Source organism: Mycteria americana, assembly GCF_035582795.1.
Source record: "Mycteria americana isolate JAX WOST 10 ecotype Jacksonville Zoo and Gardens chromosome Z unlocalized genomic scaffold, USCA_MyAme_1.0 Scaffold_18, whole genome shotgun sequence".
Classification (NCBI taxonomy): Eukaryota; Metazoa; Chordata; class Aves; order Ciconiiformes; family Ciconiidae; genus Mycteria; species Mycteria americana.
In genome coordinates this window covers 10854177-10875104 of record NW_027445436.1, presented here as the reverse complement: position 1 = coordinate 10875104, position 20928 = coordinate 10854177, and the positions used below count along the sequence as shown (strand labels likewise).

Sequence of the window (20928 nt, the reverse complement as noted above, 5' to 3'; positions counted from 1 at the left end):
AGATGAAGAGGTAGTGAAAATACTGTGCTTCTAAAGCATTCATAATTACACTAAAACACAGTAATCATATTCTTAAAGGAAAATTTGCATATATTAGATGCACTATAGTAACCAGAGTATCTAAATAAACATTGACTATGTCTTCATTTAATTCTTAAGGTCTTCAGAAAAGGGGAATAACCCTCCTTTGAGCAAACCCCCACTGTTTTTGTTTGTTTGTTTTTGTTAAGCTCATCTTTTTCCTGAAAAATCTCCTTTTGGATGTAAAATTCTTGATTCTTTGTTGATTTACATAGTGATGTACACACATAAAACAAGTACAAGTGATGACGAAATAGAAATCTTTGTGCATACTGGAGGCGGATATTTTTCTTATTGCTAATTTGTACCATTTCACTGAGTGTCATATGAAATGCAAGGGGTTTTGTTTGGTTTTTTTGTTGGGTTTTTTTTTAGAAACTCACCTCCAGGAAGGTAATTTTAAAAGAAACTTAGCAAAACAATAGAGACTCATGTTGTTGGCTGTAGAATGCAAAAATAGGATCTGCAACAGCCCTAAAACCAACCAGCAATGAAGTAAAAATCCAAGTTTAAAATCTTGTGATTTTTTAAATCCTGTGGCTGTTAATAACTTCAGATGTTGTGGAGTGGCAAAAAAGATTCTCAGATGAGGGCAACATTTTTTAGTGACTATGGGGTCAATCCAGGCTAGTTGCTGCAGGTGCTTGACTTAGACACTGTTGGTGTCGTAGTCTACCTTGGTAGGGTACTCCTTACCTAAATTTGATTGTCTGAGTATTAGAAATGCAAGTCTAAGCCAGTCACTCCAGGCTCTGTTTGAAGTGAATAGAAAGAAATTGGCACACCCAGTGGGTGACTCATGTTTCATCTTATAAGATGCAATGAATTGCTTTCTGAACATGCCTACTTTCCTCCACCAAATGTAAATGGACCTGAGGGATCTACTCACTGACTCTAAACACTTAACTTGTAACAGCCTAAGTAAAAGCAGACAAATCTTGCCTATTATGTCTGAGTTCAAGAGGGTGATGAACAGTACAGGCTGCCTCCTCAGCCCTTCCAAAACCTTGCTGTATATACAGCTGATAGACAGAAGAAGTCTTACCACCTGGGTTGACACCTGTAGTAGGATTTTACTGCCCTTGCTTCTCAGCCTTATCTTTCTAAGTCTATGTGGTTCTGGTGAAATTTTTATGAGGAATCTGATTTTGCTGAAGTTCTCAATATTCCCTCTGGGAAGTGGCAGGAAAATGTTTTGTTTCTATTCTTTTTCATACATTTTTATATGTATGTTCTATATGTCTGTATTGAAATCATAATGGATTAAAATATTTATAAATAAATGTTTGAAATGAATCTACATGAAGTGTGCAGTAGCATGGATGGATCATGTCTCTCTTCTTTTCCATGGCAGCAACTCCTGCAACACATAACTGCAGTGCATTAGTGGAGCCTCATAAAGCAACATGGGAATTACAGTCTAGTTCAGCTGCCAAGCCCACTGTGAAGTGAGGTAGGAAAAGGTTAGAAAAATTACACCCATCATCAGGCACTGTGTTAAGACATTACCCAGATCTACTCATGTCGCACAGAGCCAAAAGGTAAGTTTGGTATTTCCACAGCTTTTTGGTACTGTTTGCTCCAAGGATGTCATCATTTGGAGTTTCAATCATGATTTAGGGTAAAAACAGTCTTGCAGTGTCCTGTGATACAGTCATTCTAACTTTGTACCAGCTGTATTAGTAAGACAACTCTGGAAAATGCCATTCAACATGGAACACTAGGAAAGCAGTATTAATTTATAACAAGTTAAAATAATCTGCACTCACTGCTATCCATTGATGTATTGCTGTCCTTTGAAAAATTTGTGATAGTGCAGTATTTTATTCAGGCCCTATGATGCTGCACAAACTTGATGAATAATAACCTTGATGAAAGAATAACTTGATGAAAGAAACTTCTCTCCATGCAGATAAAGATGGAGGTGAAATAAAAGTACTTCAAAGTGTCCAACAAAATTGTCATAAATGGTAAGTCTGAGGTGGGAACAACAATCACATCTTTCTAAATTCTGTTTATGAGGCGGCACCATCTCCCTGTACATGGTTGCCATACATCTGTGACCACACAAGCTTCTTCTGAAGCTTCAGGCAGCCCTAGCCACCAAGAGGAGCATCACACAGGCACTCCCAGATAAACACGCTTGGTGATAATGCCTATTATAAGCAAGGCTCTGTTTAAATGTGGAGCTAGAAGTAGAGAAAGTAGTCATCTAAAAAGCAGTAAAGACAACTGAATATTTACAATCTATTACTTTTTTTATACAAGAAAACTACATATTTTGCTTTATGTTCCAGTTAATTTTGGGTTTATCAGATAATTGACAAAACTGACAGTTGAGAAAGAAGGGAAAAAAATATGACAATAACAGGGTGTGAAAGCTTAATTATGAGTATGCATTCTTTTCTTTTTCTTTTTCTTTTTTTTTTTTTTTTTAATGAGATTCATCTCCTTCACTGTTAGCCATTTAAATGTTAGGTACCTAGTATAAGCTCATCGGTTCCTCTCCATCATCAGTGTAGAGAGACAGGTGTACATATAGACCTCTTGGACCCTTATAATATGATGAGTTCATCTCTGGATGTGTCTGTTTCTCTCCCTTGACCACAGAGGATAACTGACATGTAAATAGCTTAGACTAGAGTCCTAACATTTAAATGATTAGTACTACAGCAGGTGAATCTATTCCAAAACACTTAGGCTCAGTTAAACAAGTTTGAGATTTTGATTAACTCCAGTACTACTACACTTGAAAATGCTTATTTCCCTGTTCACTGGTTGTGTTACTCACCATGTGATTGTTGTACTAGTATATGTTGTTATGGAGCAAATAAATGAAATTTATGCACAGATTAGTGCTGGAAGACCCTTAAAACAGTCATCTGCTTTAGGATGGGTGCCAAAGGTTTTTGGGCACTTTTTCACCAAGAAGCAGATGCATACCTGTGTTGAGAATAGTAGACTGAAACTCTTAGGAAAGACAAAACACTTTTGCTGGGACTTTTTGTGCAAACTAGAAAAAAATAAAAGTAAAACTTGTTTCCTGATATTTTAGTATTTCAGCAACTAGTCCTGATTTCACAGAAGGGACAAATAGGAAAAAAAAGTTCTTTAGAACTGAGGATTTGAGGTCCATGGTCAAAACAAAGTCTCATTCTTATCACATCTGAACTGCTTTTCTCAGTCTTGTACGGATGGACACCAAGAGACAGTTCAGAACATCACTACCTATAACAGTTACATAATAGGTTGGTGACAGGGCTACCACAGTGATTAAAAATATGCTCTACTTGATAGCACATTTTCCCAGATTTATTCCAAGGAAAATGTCCATCCAACTATTCCTGGAGTAACCTGGGCACACTGATTATATCAATGATTTCAGGATAATGTCATTTGGCACACAGCTGAACATTTTCTAGGAGCTTTACTGCAACACGTAGACTATTAGAGTTGGCTGTAATCAGTCTAGTGGCTTAAGAGATCACAACTAATTTAGTAAAGGGCAGTTCTGTAAAACTACGGAATGTGGTTTTTTGTTTGCTTGGGGTTTTTTTTGATTCTGGAGTCATGTTCATTACTTGTGCATGCTTCTCAAGTATCATGCAGCTCCACCCATCAGCCAAAAGAAATTTGGCCTGAAAAGTTTCATTGATTCCAGCAACTGCTTCATGTTTTGGGGAGATTCTAACTAGTGAACAAATAAAAACAGTAATCAAAGTAAATTTTCCCAGAATTTATCACACAATGATAGCTTATGGATACATCAGCCAACTCATCTGTGGTAGAGATTAATCTTGTGTAGTTTTAGATGTTTACACTGTATCTGTCTACTATTGATATGGTTATTCTGTGCTTCCATTATAGCCAATGAAGATCAAGAAACTTTGACATATGGAAGAGATTCATTTTAAGATTGAATGTATCTATGGAAGAACCTTATCATAGTCCTTCACCATCTACCAACAAGGGCTATAGAAAAGACCAAGCTAGATGCTTCTTAGAGGTGCTCAGTGAAAGAAAAAGAGACAACAGACTCCAGTTGCAACAAGGGAGGTTTCAATTGAGTAGTAAAAAAATGCTTCCCAACAAGGGTGGTTCACCACTGGGACAGGAGCCCGGAGAGGCTGTGGTATCGCCACAAACTTAGGAGTCCATAAAAAGCTTGACTGGACAAGTGAGCAGATCTTTCTTTGAATTTAGCCTGGTTTTAGGCAGGATTGGACTAAGTGATTTGCATAGGTCTCTTCAAACCTAAATTTCTCCATGTTTCCATGAATTGTATCCCTGATATGATGACTTTACCCCATTGAATCCCCTATGGTGACTAGCTAGAAACAGACACAGTGGGCTGTAGATAATTATCTTTTATCAGATTAATCTCAACCTTCATGCCTATAGCAGCAGCAGATTAGCTTCACAGCCTGAAAAGGAGACCCTTCTTTTATCATCTGAAGTAATGGTCTTTCAAACTCTATTATCATTACTGTTTATTATGAAAATATGGAAGATCAAGTTTAACCTTTTGTTTTTAAATTTTATTTTTGTGCACTTGTACAGTCATTTGCATCTATAACCACAAGAAACTCAGGTCAGAGTCTTATTTCTTAGGTGGAAATATAGACTGAATAGTGCAAACTAACATTTTCAAAGTAATACAAAAGCATCAGGAACTGAACTCCCAGAGAAAGTAAGGACATTTTAAATTTCCAGCCATGGTAAAACTAACTGTATATCAAGAAAAAAATATGTCAGAGTTTTGGCCAAAATGCATGTCTGTGCAGGTACCAGATCCCTCAGAAATATACTGCAGAGAATAATTCTGCATTGGCAGGTGGAAGGACTGGATGAGTTAATGAATACCTAGTATCTGTTATTCTCTGAAGGAACAAACTATACACACAGCTTTGGAAGCCTACAAAGAATTTTCTCTGTAGTAACTAATGATATTGTTGACCATTCACCCAAAGTGATGAATCATGTTGAGCAAGGCTATATCAACTTTCATTTTTTCATCCTTCAGTGCTCATTCCTTTTCATTGAACAGCCATTCTCAGGGCAACCTCCTCTACTTTGCCTGGAGGGGAGGTTTATAGTAGCAACAAGGACCATCTCTAAAAAAGAACGAATGTCACTGGATTGCCCATCTATTGAAAACCTGTATAAACTAAATAACTAATAATGGATGCCCACAGGAGCTAATACTTTTTCACTTATAACTATTTGGATGAGGAATAAACCAAGGAACGCTTTATTATGGAAAGAGGGAATAAAATGCCAAGTTTGGGGTAAAAAAACCAGCATGAATGAAAATCTCTCAACTGTCATACACACATACACTGCAGTATCTTTTACAAAGAAGGGTAATGAGGAGGATTGTAGCAGCTTCTATATGAGAGACTAAATAGACCAGGAATCCTCTTCTTCGAAAGGAGAAAATTGAGGGGTTTTAAAAAAAACATGAACAGTATTGATTGTTGACTACTGAAGCAAAATACTGAATGAGTTTCTACTGTTTATCACAGCACAAGAACATGATGAAATACCAGGCAGTAAGTGTAAAGCAATAAAAGAAAATTTGTCATTTTTTTTCATACAGGATGCAACCGTATTTTGGAATTCGGTGTTGTAGGATGTTGTGGAGTACAAAATTAGATTAGACAAATTTTTGGAAGACAGGCCCAGCATTCACAATAGAATCATGGTCCTGATTATTTCCCTAACTAAGGAACTTTTAAACAGAACTGCCAGATAATGGAGGATATTTCAGTACCCTCTCTCTAGTAATTTTCTTTATGCATTTATTACTGACTCCTGTTGGCAACTGGTTTCTGACTAAGTAGCATTTTAAACTGGTTGAACTAGGATCTTGTCTTGTTCACTTTTTGTATATTTTCTATGGTAGAACTTCCTTTATAAAATCAGTTCTAGAAAGGCATTGGCAGTATACTGAACACTTCAAACTGTTTATGAAGAGGAAAGACACCATTTTCATAATTTCTTTGGTAAATTGCATTGCTGATTTGACACATAGAACTTTGGTGAATTCCTAATGGCTTAGAGGATTTCAAAGCAAAAAATGGTACACATGTAAAATCTCTCTGCCACTGTATTGCTCTTCTTCCACAGAGGACAGCAGAGATCCATTCATTGAGGATCTATCTATGCTTCTTCTGGTTTGCCATCAGGAAGCTTTTTGTAAGGAGTTGTCCTCTTATAAATGTAGGCCCCCAATCCAATATGAAATTGTGACATGCTTTTCTCAGAAGTTGAATGTCAGCCATACTTTAATCGCCTTAAATGAAAAATGTCTAGAGGAAAAGCAGTAATGAGAGATTCTCTTTGGCTGGAGATGTTGAAATGTGTGAATACCAGAGGCCTTTCTAGAACCAGGTTCTGAGGGGCTTTCACAATTATCACTCATTTCATTCACTTTTAGAGAAAATTTTTACTATAACCTTATTCATAGTCCATTATAGTCAATATAAAAAAATCCACTGACTCCTGTAAGCTTTGGATCAAGCCCAGAATAAAAGGCTTCTTAATTTAGATCTCAAATTTTCATGAGAAGTTATTTTATAGCCATTTATATATGCAAATTAAAACACTGAATATTATGGTTCCTGGGTATCTTGGTGACTGTTTACTCCAGGTAGCTCTCAAATTTCTTTAATAATTTGTGTTATTGCCCTCTAGAATTACAGAGAAAAATCTTTCATCTAATTACTAGACTATATGTGCAAATGCTGTCAGATTTAATTAGTAATTTTCCCCCTTGAAATGATGAACAAAGCTCAAGAAGTTTTAGATGGATCATGTTCTACAGATATTGCATTAGCAATCCAATGCCTTTCCACAAAAGGTATTATAGCTGCATCTCTCCAGAAGATTAACAAACATGGGCTTGGCCTGTAATGAGTCTATTGGTGCACACAGTTAAAAAGGCCACATCTAAATGGCACAATGGATATTACTGAAATCTGTATTAGCATCCACCTGAATTGGTAGTCTATATAGTATCACACAGAACTATACTAAAATATGAGTTTAGTCAGTAAAGAAACATAGATGTACTAGTATCCTCAATAGAATGGTTCAGGAGCAGAATTGATGTCAATAGATTATGTGAGTCTATACTTTATGTGTGTATATTGGTTTGTTTACAGTGTGTGTGTATATATATATGTGTGTGTGTGTGTTCATAGACACACACTTCAGGTTATCTACTAGTAAGCCTTAATCTGGATTCTCCATCCCTTACCATAATTTCCATTTTCACTATCAGTTACATGTGGGAGGTGCAAAGTATATACTATAAAACGGTCTTTGCAAATGCTCCTTTGGTATACCTGATGGATCTAAACAGGAATGAGGCCAAATATCTTCCCATAGGGTACCAGGGAGAGATCACACAACAGGAAATACAATGTATTCTTGATAGAAGTAAGGTGCTTTGCTTTGCTTCTAGAGTGCAGATTCATGACACAAATCAGTCTTCCTTGACTAAAGAATAGGGCCTGACAGAAGAATGAATATTTGGTTCATGTCCTTTTGGGATCATATGAACTTCTTTTCTTGATTCATCCTTATTGGCCCTTAACACACCTATTAGTGCAGAGTAGCTCATGAACAGCAAATTTGTACCCAGACTTAATGTTTACTCTCTTTCGACATGGTACTGTACAGGTATTGCCTTTCTCAAGATAGGAGTGAAGTTTAGGTGTCTCTGAAGGACAACTCAGCACACCTACTAGTGATAGAAGGAACCAAGTAGACTAGTTAAAGTTATATTCCTAACTTTTATACATTTTAAATTCATTAAGATTACTTCCATCCAAGCACTATGCTTTCAGAAGGAGATTTGCTTTAAAGCTGTATGCAAGCATACAGCCCACCAGCTTCTTACAGAGACAGGTCCTTAGAGAGACACTTGATACTGCATTGTGTAGTATGCCAGTGTAATCCATGTCATGATCCATTCTGTTTATGACACTTTTCTCAACAACGTATATTCTAGACACCTTATACTTTTGTTGAACTGGAATCAGAGACTTCCACTGGGTTTGCAACCATTTATGAAATCTGGCCCAAAGATTCAAGTCAGTGACATAGTTATATGTCAAATAAAAGGAAGATTTCTTGGCCTTTTAGAATTTTCATGTAAAAGACAAAGGTTGGAAGATAACTAATAAAAGGTTCTTTTGGGAAGCCAGGAAGCACAAAAACTGATTTCTCTACTGGTGCTTGAAAAACACAAAAAATGCTTTAACAATGTTATTCTGAGTCAATGTAAACCATGTCTTACACAAAGAGTCTTTTATGTGTTATCTACCCTACCTTGCTGAGAAAAGGTATAGTGATTTGGACTGCAGTTTAAGCAGTTCTCTTAAAAGAGCCTCTGTAGATTCAGGAGAAGAAATTCACTGTATGGTTAACAACATCATTTAACCTTTTGATCTTTCCTTTCCCTTCCATCTGCTGGAGGGTCAAATACCAAGTCTGTCTCAGGTAAGACACTTGAAACTCATATTTCTTTGAGTAACTAAGAAGGCTCAAAGAATCCAGACCCAGAAAATGCAAAGAACTGGAGAAAGATAGCTACATCTTAAATGAATCCCAGTAGGACTGTAAAGAGTAGTCAGCTCCTCAGTGCATCCCTCATATTTGATAGGTAGGTTCATTACAGGACCATGATAACACACAATTTTTCCAATATTGCCTAGAAGTCTAATAATCTGCTCAAAGACAGTCTTGTACAGAGTTGCCATATGGTTTGCAAAGTTTACCTCAGTGTTAGTGGCAGGATGGTTAGATGTTGAAAACACCAACCATACAGTTATTAATTACTCATAGAAATTAATTACATTGGAAAGTCAAACATAGTGGCAGAGGTTGCTTAGTGAATTTCTGCTGGAAGAACATAAAAGTTTGCATAGGAAAGGTGTGCAGGCTAGACTGAGAGTTGAACTTTTCAGATTTGGTACGTTTTACAGAGTATCAAGGGAAAATTTTAGGGTCTAATTAACTTGACTTTGGCTTTTTAGTGGTCTACACTAGGATGAGATGAATCATACCATAAGTATATTTATTTCTGCTTTGACAAGAGGTGATTAGGTCAACTATAAACAGGTACACCATACAAGTCTAAAGTTAGATGAAGTTAATATTTCTCCTAGTGATTTAAGGCAATATCACTTGCTGTCTCAGCAATGCCAACCTTTACGACCTCTTTCCTATTTTCCTCCTAAACGCGAAGGTATTTTCCTTTGAGCAATATCTAGGGGGAAAACTCTGTTCTGGAAAAATATGTAAAAAGGATTCAATATTTCAGATTTTTTCTTCACAAGTACTCTGTCTGAAGGAGCTGCCAGGGGATAATAGTGAGGCAGCTGGGACACAAGGGCAAGTTACTACTACATCTGTTAAACTATTACTCAATTTCAGGCACCTGTGCCAGAGAGACTAGCTAGCTCACTGCATGTATTGATCCCAAATAAATTCTATTGATTTAAAGAAAGTTTTAGCTTAGTTGCAGATTCAGACTCTGCATTTAATCCCAAGGGCTGGAAGAGCTGAAAATCTGACCTTTGAAGGTGAGTGGGATATGAGTGAATCTGCACAGGGGCCCCAGTTCATTGTCTGTCCACAGGCTAGTAGCAACTACTATTACAGTATGCTTTTGATCTGAGCTGTGCATGTTGGGAAAAATCAATCCATCTCCCCTGGCAAGCAGAGGTACATGTTGGTAAGTTTAAAAGGTGAGTAAGCTCACCAAGTTAATGTTTCAGTCAAGGCAACAAAAAAAAGCAGGTGAAATTTCTAATGCCCCAAGGAGAAGAGGGTAAACTTCAGTTACCTGAGTATAACCCCAGTTTCAGTATGTTCTTTTTAAAAAAGAAAGTTAGCATTAGTCTATTAACATTAGCCTTTTGCATAGGCAGGCATATGCTTCACATAAGCCCCATATCTGTGGAGGGGTCATGGTGCCCAGTTAAAGGAACCATCCTAGAGATCATATTTATCACATTCAGCTGTGGGAAGTATGGGAAGTCACCGTTCACAGGCCCTCATTTGGAGGCTTGTCATGCCTTTGCCATCTGGTCCTGATCATGCAGTGAGGAGGTACTCACCATTGGAGTTTCATGCATTGCCTGTATCACATGGTTACCCAATTTTAAATCTCCAGGCCACACACTTGCAATATTGATCTTAGTTTTCCAGAGCCCAGCTAGATATACAAAAAGGAAAATAATTTTGTACCGCTGGGCAGGATGGAGGCAAAAGGATATCAAAATGAAAGCAAGGAATTATCCAGCCTGATTTAGAGTTGATCCCCTCAGGCTATTGCTCACTAACTCTGCACTGCAAAGGAACAAAACAATTCCCTTGTTCATCCTGGAAACTGGTTTTATATTCTCTCTTCCAAACAAACTACTTTTCCAACAATCCAAACACTCTCCTACTGGGAAACATTATCACCTGAAAAAAATTTTGTTCCATGCCTGTGAGTCAAACCTTCAAAGCTTTTCATAGGTGACCCTGTAATGGGGTGAAAAAAAAGCTGACAGATCAAGCAAGAAAGTACTCAACTTCCAGATGAACAATGCACAAAAGGCATATAAAAGAGGCAGTAACTAAAGACAAAACTAACAAACACAGAACAACTCACTCCAGCCAGGGTTATTTTCAGGCATTGTCTACACTAGACAAATCAATTGACTGTAATGTCCTTCAGCTGTTGGTAAGTGCTCTTGAGTCCTAACAGATTTGCAACAGTCAACTTTTCAGTGGCTATCACTGGTAGTTCTCCAGAATTTGTGTCTGGGAGAGTTCACTCCACTGCTGGGGTAGATAATACACATTCTACTGCTTTACCATCTGCAGTGGAAGAGCATCTCTCATCTATTCTCTTTGCCTGGCCTGAAGCCATCTAACCACAGCCATGGTATCATGTGTTTTACAGAACCTACCTTGGGAGTTATTTTCTTTTTTCAATAAGCAGTTTCTGGTACAGAAGTGCCTTTTTTTACTTGTCAGAAACCATCTAGTTCCTTCCACTGTCACCGAAATCGGGAATCAAACTCCTTAACACCAATGTAGTATTAAGAAGCAGGCATTCTTTATTACGGCGCCGGATGCACAGGGGATCATTCCACCTAGCGTGCATACCGCAGGTTACATCAGCCGAAACTTATATTGTCCAGTTACATACATATGCATCAAATTTCCCGGAATGACCATGCATATTCATTCTATTTCCTGGAACTAATTATCATATTTGTGTGGTCATTGCGCATGCATCCTTGAGCTCCGAGGGGCTTCTGTGGGGGGTCTCTGGTGGTCCTGGGTGGTCATACAGGTGTGTCCTTTAGTTGACCCCTTCTTCTGGACATGCGCAATCCAACCTTGTTTATGCAACTTGCTTCCCTTCTTCATGGTGCATGGTCCCTAACAATGATTTGGCACCCTTAACACAAACCAATTATTCTAACCACCCTTGACTCTTTGTCAAGATGGGCTGGGGCTGTACTGGGAACATAGCAGCATGTCTGTACTACTCCTTGTCCAATTGTCTTTGGGCATAGTAGCATATCCATAGCCATAGGTGTAAAAACACAATATTAAAGCATTGTCTAACCTGCTCCTATCTCTATGTTGCTTAGTTACAAAGAATGAACTAATCATTTTGGTTACATCTGGTTACACCACTGTCCCTTTCTTCATCTCCAAGGGATGAGGAGCTTTGCCAATTCCTCGAGTATATGGCACCTCAGCTGTGCTAAGGAATATTGACTTTTTTTCCCCAATGACTGAGAATCAAAGGCTGAAGAGGGGAAAGGCCTGGAGACAAAGCCGCAAACTTCTGAAAACTTAGGGAAGTTATAATGAAAAAGGTATAATATCAGAGTGAGACCATCTGTCCTCAATCCTTCCCTGAAAATCCATGGCTGCTTGAAATCACACCACTAGTTCAACAGGCAGGCAGCTTGTGATAACTGAAATGCAAGATTGAGAAGTTTGCATGTAACAAGTCCATTTACACTGATGCCTTTTCTTTTTTTTTTAACCTTACTTAAGCTGCCTCTGTGCATCCAGTCTGGAGCTTTGCAGAATCAACTCTTCAAGAAATGTTGCTGGTTCTGCCACTTGTACAAGGTACAGATAGAGACTTGCATCTCTTCCTCACTTTCATGGTTTTACAGAGGTTAGAAAAGGGACCAGAACGCAATGGTACACTGTACTGATTCTTCAGACATGCTTACTTAGATTTTCATAGGTGGACTGTAACTTAAATAGGACTTAAAAGGGCTTTTGAATTGTCATCTGGGACAATGGAAATGCACTAAAAGAAAACAAAAAAATTGACATTTTCATTATTTAAGTCTCTTAACTGAAGATCTGATTTTGTTTTCATAATAATTGAGTGGGGCACATAATCATTGCCATGTATATTATAGAATGGCTGGAAATTGAAAAAGATTTTATTCCAGGCTATTTTGTTAATACTGCTCAAGTGGACCTTTTGCTGATGTTAACATCATTAAACTCAGATGTGGCTCCAGGGTACTCCCATGTGTGTTGGATGGAAGATATTGTCCCAATACATAATCCTTCCTTTAAGTGCCACTGCTGAATCTTTGTAGTACTTCCCATGCAGTTTCTACAGTGAACACAGGCCTCAGAGCAATGCAACTATCACTTTTTCCATGAGTGGAAAGTGGGAACTGCACCTTTTCTTATTTTCACCACTGTCCTCAACATCATTTGAAAATCCTCTTTAAGCCTTGGCAGACATTTACAATTGTAGCTTGAGTTTTCTCAAGAAAGGGGATAAAACATACATCTCATCTCAACATGAGCTCAAGCCATCTTCCATACAATCTTGATAGACTGGGCTTGAGCGAGACCAAACATAAAATGGGGCAGTTTTCCTGTAGTTATTCTTAATTTTAGCTTCTCCTGGCAGCTGGGAAGGTGAACAGAAAGTTGTCGCTCATGGGGTTCAGTGGAGCCTGTGCTTCAACCATATGCAGTAGCTAGTGTGTTGTAAATTCATACGCTAATCTAACTTCCCCATGTAAGACAAGCTGTGAAAGCAAAACCTACTAGGAAAGTATATGTGCATATGGCCACATTGAACTGAGGCCAAACTGGCTGCTTAGCTCTTCAGAAAGCAGAGCACTTACAAAATGTTAAGGCAGAGTACATCAAAAACATTACACATACACAGGCAGTTCCCCAGTTAACACTATGGATACCTGGGCCTGACAGCAAGAGACACTAAGGAATAGCACAGTGATTAAATCTAAATCCCACTTTTTTTTTTTTAATTTGGAGCTTCATATTGGTGAAAGAGGAACTGACCAGTTTTGATTTTGAGCCATACCAAGTTTCTGTGATGTTAAAACAGTACTTTTGTGCCCAAGTAATACAGTTATGACAGACTCAATCAAACAAAAATAATTTTATTTGTGCTATGCTTCAGCCTCTTTGATGTTGCTCCAATAATATGAGTACTCCACAGAGATGCTGCAGGCCCTTTGTATGAGTAATTAATTCACTGTACCCCTAAGACAGGACAGCTGTCATATCTGAAATGCTGTGGTCTTCCCATGTACCTTGATTTCAGGCTTCCTGTATAAGAGAAAACTTGTCACATACATTCATGGTCAACTAGAGTTCAGGTCCTTCTTTGGGAAAAAAAAATTATGATGTTTCCCCAATATGGGTTTCCAGGAGGGCTTGAACCGACACATTTCAGCATCAAGCAGTTTTCTAAAATCTGGAGGGACCAAATGACTTCCACATCAATTATTCTTATTGGGAAGGGATGAGTTTCGAGTGTACCAAAACCACAGTGATATTTATAGGAAAAAACATATCTTCCAGATACACACTTTCCATCTGTTGCTTTTGCTCAGCAGTTAGTCTTAGGTACCCTCACTAAAAGGGACAGCAATTTCATTCACATACAATATATACCATTCCCCAGAGTTACAGTGACTCAAGGGAAATTTTTCAGGAATGCAGGAGGAACAAAAGTAAGGAACATTTGCCAAAAGATCACAGGTTGCTGTACTTTTCTGTTTCCCCCTCTAATGATAAGCATGGGGCAGAGTTCTTTGGTGTTCAGACCAGAAAATCAGGCCCTGTCATGGGGTCAGTCTTGTTTCCTTTATTTTAAGAAATCTGTCCTTGACTTTGCTGTGTAAAATGCAATGTAGTAGATTGGTTCAGAGCAGTTACTGTAGGAGAACACAAGGACAACCAACCTGTCCTTGCTAAAAGAATAGCTCTTGACAAATAGTATCTCACCTTCTGCTGCTTCACTTTTTTTCTTTACCATTGTCACTGCCGCTGAAGAATTTCAGCTGAAGAAATTCATAAATCATCACTGCCACTGAAATCAGAAGGCCAGATAGCACAAATCAGCTTTTTTTTTTTTGTTCAGGGGAACCAAACCTACCTACACAGTGAAACTGTCCCAGAGTCTGAGTCAATAAAACAGTATTCTTTTTCACCCACAGGGTTACGCATGTCTTCTAGCATCCTTGCAAGATAGCTGTTAAACAGCAACAGTTCATTCAGTCTGTCGAAGCATACACTCACACTTCAAATCCTGACCACTGAAACACCTTCTTTTGTGTATTACTGCAAACTACTCATATCTCCCGGTTTGCTTAGACCCTAAATTTATATTTATTTACTTTAACACAGTTAGAAGACACTAATTTCCATGGGCTTTGGATCAGAAGAGTATTGGTCTGTGCATTTTGCTTACACAAATGCAGTCTCCAAAAGCCTTGTGAGAGGTGTAAGTGAAGGTGCTGTGATGCCAGGTGCATGCAGAAAAGCTCAGACATGGTATGGGGATCTTATACCTCCAGCAGCACATGCAAAAGGCAGAGAGAAGTTACTTCCAAGGCAATAACATGTGGCAGTGAGCAAACCCAATCAAACTTGATATTGCTGCACATGGATATAAAAAATTTATAAGACTGATTTTTCCCATTGAAACTGGAAAGAAGTAAAACACAAGTTGTCCTGTGTTCTTTGTTATTCTGGAAAGCGTTGGCAGCAGATAAGAGCGACTGAAGGAAATGAGCAGCTCCCCTGATTGCCAAAGTGTAGGCTCACTGTTGGTGTTGATAGGGCTTGTAGGCAGAGAAACAAACGTCTAGAGATTTAAAAGCTAACAGGTGAAATCCTGGCTCAGCTGAAATTACAGCGTGTTTTGTTACCAACTAGAGAGACAGAATTTTTCCCACCTTTCATATAGCTGACCACTATTTTTCCTTGATGGGCTTGAAACATCCTTCCAAAGGTGACTTGTAAAGGACCAGACATCCTGGAAACCAGCCTGATCTCAGCCCAGCATTGCTGAGTTACACGTGAGGATTAAACAGTGTAAGATGGTGAGTAAGAGTTACCACTCAGTTCATTCTTCATGTAACATGTTCAGCTAATAAGTGCTGTAATTTCCATTATTAATCTTCATCCAGTATTAAATGTAAAAGCTTTGAGACTGTTCTCACACATCCAATTAAAATGAAATTGTCTCTAAAATGAGCTCATGAGCTCAGCTGAGATTGCAGTCCTGAGGTGTCCTGAGGAGTCCATAGGAGTCCTGAGGAGTCCATATTGCAGCTCTTCAATTTCATTGCAATGGCCATCCTTATTAGCAGCTCCCGTATCTAACCACAGAGTGATTCATGCCACAAAGGTTAGCAGAGCAGAGAGTAGAAGGAGAAAGGGAATGAAGTAGTTTTGAGCCACTGGGATTGCTCCTTCAAACAGGGTCAGTCCTGAGAAAAAATGTTGCCATTGACAAACTCCTCCAGCCTGAATGTAATTCAGCATAAATAGATACTAGCCTATAACTCCAGTGGAGATGGATAATTTTGGTTACTAATGGTTTTTATCCTCAGACTTGCTCTTTTCCAGCTCTAATTAGGCAGTCTAAATGAGTGCCTACCTAAAGACAGACACGGTGCAGGTGGGGACCCCAGGCCCCACAGTTTTTGAGATGTTCAGCTATTGGTATACAACTGCCATTGCTTGGACAGATGAAAGCTAACATTAAAACTACCAGGAATGAATCATTTCACTTCCCATATAATTTCTAAGAAGCTTTCATCCCATGAAACATTTTGATATTTCAACTGCTTATTCAATTCAAGATGAAAACACATGTGAAAACACTGCAATTCTGGTCCTTCTTCCCTCACTGTGTTTGTGAGCCAAATATACCTCGCAGACATTTCTCATAAAGTTGGAGGAATTTATATTGACTCTGGTGGACTTTCTCCAGATTTCAACTGACGTAAATGAAAGCAAGTTTTGGCCCAACAGCCCAGTGTCTGACGTGTCTATCAACAATTAAATATACTTAACATGTGAAAAGACACAGATCACTATCAGTGGTGACTGACACTATTTACTTTTGACGTGAAAGATCTCTCACCAGGGATGGCCAAAGCCAGCAAAACAAATCTTGTATTTGCTTTCCAACCCTTAACGCTGAAACAATCTTCTTTCTTCACTGTCTGGGCAGTGATAGGTCCTTGGCAGCTCCTGTGACCTCTCACTTCACCCCTGTGATGTAACACGAACTCCCCCAGTGAGCCCAGTATGAAATGTTTCTCAGAGCTCACAAATTGCCTCATCTTTCCCAAGGGTTGTCGTGTCCTTTACTCCAACCTCTTTCATAGCAAACAAAGCAAGGCCAGCCCTCAGGAGCCTTGCTCCTGCATTTCTTCCTATCCTCCCTCATTCTGGTAATGAGGTGCCTCCCTCCTGCACCAGTAGCTATTGTATTGCAGCTGGATTGAGCTACTTTTTCAGTCCCTGGAGTAAAAAGTCAAATGACATGCTTTAAATATTTTCTAGGTGGTAGATTTTACATTTCAGGACTACAAGACATCCCTTCACTGGGTGATGGCCTTTTTGTGCAAAGCTGTGGAAGAATCTCTTTGGGTCACTGGCAACTGCAAGATTCAGAAATTCTGGTTGATGTGAAGAACTCTCAAGGAGGTTTAATGCCTTGAAGAAACAACTGATATAAAATGAAAACATCCAGTTTTCTCATAGCAGAGCAATTTGTTTAAATTGCTAATGGCTGAATGGAACATGTGCTGTTACCTGTGTCAGGACACAGCAAGAGCAGGGCTGCCCTGTGATGAGGGACAAGTTGAGAGCAGAAGGTAACCTAGTGCAGGCAGTGCCCTCACTGGTGGGGGAGTCCCGTGGGGTCCCATCATGGCAAGCAGAACCGGGGACCAGTGACAGGGTCTGTCAACAGCCCTGGACATTGCGAGGGGATGAACCACGTCAAGGGTTCAGCCAGTGGGTCCCATCAGGAGCAAAGGAGAAAGGGCTGGAGGCAAGCCACAGTGTATGTCTGAGGGGTCCATACAGGAGATGAGCTAACCACAGTGCAGGTCTGAGGTCTATTGAGGAAGAAGGGTTGGAGGCCAGGGGTAAGAGGGGGTTCCCTGGGAGCCTGGTCAGGACAATTAAGGCCTATTAGTGCCCTCAGGTTCCTTACAACTTGTAGCAAAAAGTGGTCATAAAACTACAGAATTGATTTTCCCAGTATTTGGGGAGCCCAGACCCACTGTTGATGTTGTGTAAGCCAAACCAAGAATCATCACATTTGTTCAGCAACCCACCATTCCAGTTATCGCACTCAAAGGAGTTCAGCAGCACACACTAATGATGCCTATCATTAGAAAGACAGTATCTCATTTATGTATTTTTCAAACATACAAAGGGAGCTGGCAAAGATGGCAAAGAATATGGAGTGAAAAAGGAAACTCTTCCACAGGTCCAAAGTGCCATGTTAGTTATTAGAATTCAATAAAGGCCTTACTCGAAGGGATGCTACTAACATATTTACCAGCTTGAGTGAGCAGTCATGTTTTAGTGTTTGGAAGAGACAAGAGAACGGATATGAACAACCTAAGGAACTTGGAGCACATAGGGAATTTACAGTAAGGAAGGTCCAAAGCCATAAATCTGAGGCAGCTATGGAATACTTTGCCCAGGTGATAGATGCCTCAGCTGACATAAATCAGTGTAACCCTGTTGACTTGAAATATTCAGGCAGATGCTCAGGTGAAGTAAAGAAGCACAGCCACTCTAATTTAGATTAGTCTGCCCACAGACTACAGTTACACTGATCAATTTACAGCTGAGCATATGGCCTGTAAAGTGTAGGTGAACGAAATCTAAGCGGGACCAAAGAGATCAAAGATTTCTCTTAGAAGATGAGACAAAAACCAAAGAAAAGCCAGGTTTTCTGAAGAGATGAGCACTCTTTTCAGCAAAGATAGACTGTTGAACTGTATGAAATGGAAGAAATTGCAGAGTTATATGAAGGAAATAGGCCTGGTCAACAGGCAAAAAATCACTTGCCATTGAAAGGCAGGAAAAAAAAGTCTGGTCAGAAGCATGGAAGAAGTTACTATAACGTGTCTAAATAGTCTTGTTGACTTCTACAGAGAACTGTATTCATCTGCTGAAGGCACCAGCTCTCTACAGATTTGGCACTTGGTGTCACCAGTTCTCAAGTTGATCCTTGCAGCTGTGACTTGCCATCCTAATTTGAGAATTTCAAAATATGTTTTGAATGGTAGAGGCTCAGTAAGTATTGCTGCTCTGTGCTGTACATTGATTCACTGCTTTCTGAGGAGACACAAGACAGTTCCTGTCATATCCTCTTGAAACAACTAAACATGATTTAAGGAGCAGAGGAAATTGAGCCTGTTGTAGTAAAGTGCAGAATTAGGTTTTGGATTGTAAAATTGGCAACTAGGTTAGAAAAAGGGAAAAGAAGCATTTCTACCAGAAACCTATCGCTGTTCTTGGTCGTCACTGTTAGAGCCTCACCATGCCATTCCCATAAACTCCAAAATTCACCCTTCTCCATGACTACTTCATAATGATGATTTATGGGCTTTTCTGAGAGATTAGTGCTGAGAATCTATTTCATAAAGCAACATCCTGCATAATGCAGAAACCATTGCTAACCTCGCAGTGTGTTTGCAGAAGTTACCCATTTTTTTGGAGAACATGGAATCTAGTAACAGCTGAGACTTTCCTTCTTTCTTATCTCTTACTTTTAACTTTAGGAAATATTGAACAGTTTAATTCAGTAGGGAGGAGAATAACAAACTGTACATTTTCAGAGAGACTACTCCTTCAGCGAACCATAAAGAAATCTGGACAGTTCCTATACCTATAGAAAAGCTGTTTTGTCTAAGTGTCTCCAGCCGGGGTTACATAGCTTGTACATTCACAGCTTGTGGATTATTCTGTAGCTGATCATACAGCTACTTTTCAAACCAATTTTGTGACTTTCTGAAAGTTTGGGTTTTTTTTTTTTCAGGCCAGAGAGCATAATAGATCTCAAGAAGCTACTTGGTGAACTGATCAGATAAAAGGAATTCTTATTTAAGATACAAATGTGAATGAGGCTCCCATGGTGGAATTTATGAACCACATGATGGAAAACACAGTAATTATATTCATGACTAAGCAATGTTTAGTATATCACCCAGGATAAAGAAAGACACAAATGGCAAAAGTACTGCAAAATATACTACACACAACACTAGCAAAACAATGGAGGAGATGAATAGAGACATATTTTTCTCATTTTTATTAATAGGAAGGATGGTAAAAAAACCCAGTGCACAAAACTGCCATCTGATAGAACAGTTAAGATAATAAAAGAAAAGAAAAGATAATAATCAGGGGGGAAAATTGAGGGAGTACAATCACTTAAATACAGGTTACTACAAAATTTTGTACTGTAGTTTAAATCAGCTTACATTATAACATTCTTTTAAACAAATTGAGCCAGTGGTGCAACATATTGTGAGCAAATGCAAAAGATCCTCATTTGTGGAACAAGAAAATAGTTGATATATTATTGCAATTGAAAACATAACAGGTAACAAACAGGACTGATAACTGTATCCATCTATCCATCTGTATGGATCTATCCATCTGATGGATCCAACTGTATCCATATATCCAAAGCGATGCCCTCTGTGCTTGCCAGAGCAGATGTGGCTACCCAGATGGAGCTCCCACAAAAACATGCGGCCACCCAGGTCTCAGGCTGCAGGGAGTGCCTGGGCCTCTCACTGTTCACGCATGGCAGCTGTGTGGACAGCTGTGTGAGGTGTGACCAGGTGGATGATTTGCTCTGCATGGTGGCAGAGCTATGGGAGGAGGTAGAAAGGTTAAGGAGCATCAGGGAGGCTGAGAAAGAGATAGACTGGTGGTGCCATGCTCTGCCCCCCCCCGAGACAGGAACAGGAGCAGCAGCAGCCACCAGTAAGAACCCACGATCAAGGGGATCCTGTATCCCCCCCCACACCGGGCTGAAGGCAGCAGCTCAAAGGAGGTGAGTGAATGGAGGCGAGTCCACGCTCGTGGCGGCAGGCGAAGGCCCTCCCTGCCCACCTCGCCTCCCCAGGTGCCTCTGTACAACAGGTATGAGGCCCTGGAGGTGGAAGGCCAGTCAATGGAGGATGGGGACGACAGTCCATCTACACCAGAGGTGGCACCCAGGTCAGAAGAACGTACCTCTCATATTAACACCACCTCCACAAGGAAGAGAAGATGGGTTATAGTTGTGGGTGACTCCCTTCTGAGGGGAACCGAGGGTCTGATATGCCGGATGGACTCTCCTCTTAGGGAAGTCTGCTGCCTCCCTGGGGCCCGGGTGAAGGATATCACTAGGATACTCCCTAGCCTGGTACGGTCCTCGGACTATTACCCCCTACTGCTCTTCCATGTGGGGGGCGATGAAGCTGCAACACGAAGTCCTAGGGC

General features: G+C 39.6%; 1 long non-coding RNA gene across 1 annotated transcript; it reads left to right on the top strand.

Moving 5' to 3' along the window:
* Positions 1 to 1441: 1441 nt before the first annotated feature.
* Positions 1442 to 4652, top strand: LOC142402986 (uncharacterized). The gene is made up of 3 exons (XR_012773551.1): positions 1442 to 1622; positions 1994 to 2051; positions 3949 to 4652. It is a non-coding gene; the product is annotated as an uncharacterized LOC142402986 (long non-coding RNA).
* Positions 4653 to 20928: the final 16276 nt, after the last annotated feature.